The sequence below is a fragment of the Suricata suricatta genome, chromosome 5, assembly GCF_006229205.1.
Source record: "Suricata suricatta isolate VVHF042 chromosome 5, meerkat_22Aug2017_6uvM2_HiC, whole genome shotgun sequence".
Taxonomy (NCBI): Eukaryota; Metazoa; Chordata; class Mammalia; order Carnivora; family Herpestidae; genus Suricata; species Suricata suricatta.
This window is the reverse complement of record NC_043704.1, coordinates 2,816,956-2,818,537: the sequence shown is the minus strand read 5'-3', so window position 1 is coordinate 2,818,537 and position 1,582 is coordinate 2,816,956.

Below are 1,582 nucleotides of genomic sequence, written 5' to 3'. Positions count from 1 at the left end.
TTTGGTGGCCTGGTGGAGACGTCGATTTCCTTTCGGTGTTGGAGCCGCAGGGACGCGGCCGGCTGGAACTCAGGCGTCTGTCGATGCTGTTGGACGTGGTGTGAGTGTCGTGCTGGGCAGCCGGGGCAGGGCAGAGGGCCTGCGAGCCAGGCTGTCGGGGGTGTGGGTTCAGCAGCAGCGCCGCAGACGTGCGGGCTGGTGGCAGGCGGCCTCAGGAGCGGGGCCTCGGAAGGTGGCGCCGACGGTGGGTGCAGATGGGCAGGTGAGGAGGCCTCAGGGTGGCCCAGAAGACAGGGACAGCCGGGGTGGGAGCCGGGGGGAGGGGCGCTGTGGGAGGAGAGGGCACGGTCTCCTGGCCTGAGCTTGCTCTCCAGGCTTTACTGGCCTCTCCTCCCTGCCCTCCAGCCCCAGGGCCAGGCGCTGCTCCCCCTCCCCAGGGGCCCAGTGAGGGTGGGGGGCTGCCAGTGGGACGTGGGGCCAGGTGGGAACCGAGGCCACCGGCAGGAACAACGAGGGAGGGGTTCTGGAAGGAAACACCACCAGGACGTGGTGACTGGGTGGCCTCGGGGACACAGGGAGGAGGAGGGTGAGGAGGGTGACCAGGGTGCTGGAGGCCGAGGGGTGGTGCAGGCAGCCTGTGTGTGAGGACCCCTGGTGGGGAACCGGAAACAAGTCCTGGGGTCCAAGGGCGGGAGTCCCTGCTCAGCCCCGTCACCTGCAGGTCTGTCCTCTGTCACCGCCGTGTGCTGGACGTGAGTCCCGACGACCACTGTGTCCTCCCACCGGGACGAGAAGGTCTGGTGAGGTGGCCCGCGGCGCCGCACAGCATCGAGTCCTCCTGCCTGGGGGCCACCGTACAGCCAGCGGGAAAGCAGGGAAGGCTGTGTCCCTCGTAGGACGAGGCTGGCCCCACGGTGGGCTTCTGGGGACTGCGTGCTGGGTGACCGTGGACTGAAGGACGGAGCTCTGGGTCTGCCCGCCGGCCCCCGTTGCTGCTGTCCCCCGGCCCCCATCATCCCGGACCTGCAGCTGTGAGCAGGCGCGGGAGCAGCAGCACAGAAGCTCCTGGACCTTTCCAGCAGCACGGCGGGGGGATCAGACCAGGACAGAGAGTGTGGCCAGGGCAGGAGTGTGGTCAGGGCAGGAGCATGGTCAGGGCAGGAGTGTGGTCAGGGCAGGAGTGTGGCCAGGGCAGGGGCATGGTCAGGGCAGGAGTGTGCCCAGGACAGAGTGTGGCCAGGGCAGGAGTGTGGCCAGGACAGAGTGTGGCCAGGGCAGGAGTGTGGTCAGGGCAGGAGAGTGGTCAGGGCAGGAGTGTGGTCAGGGCAGGGGTGTGGCCAGGACAGGGGTGTGGTCATCAGGGCAGGTGTGTGGTCGTCAGGGCCGGAGTGTGGTCAGGGCAGGGGTGTGGCCAGGGCCGGAGTGTGGTCAGGGTAGGTGTGTGGTCGTCAGGGCAGGAGCGTGGCCAGGGCAGGAGTGTGGCCAGGGCAGGAGCGTGGTCAGGGCCGGAGTGTGGTCAGGGCAGGTGTGTGGTCGTCAGGGCAGGAGCGTGGCCAGGGCAGGAGTGTGGCCAGGGCAGGAG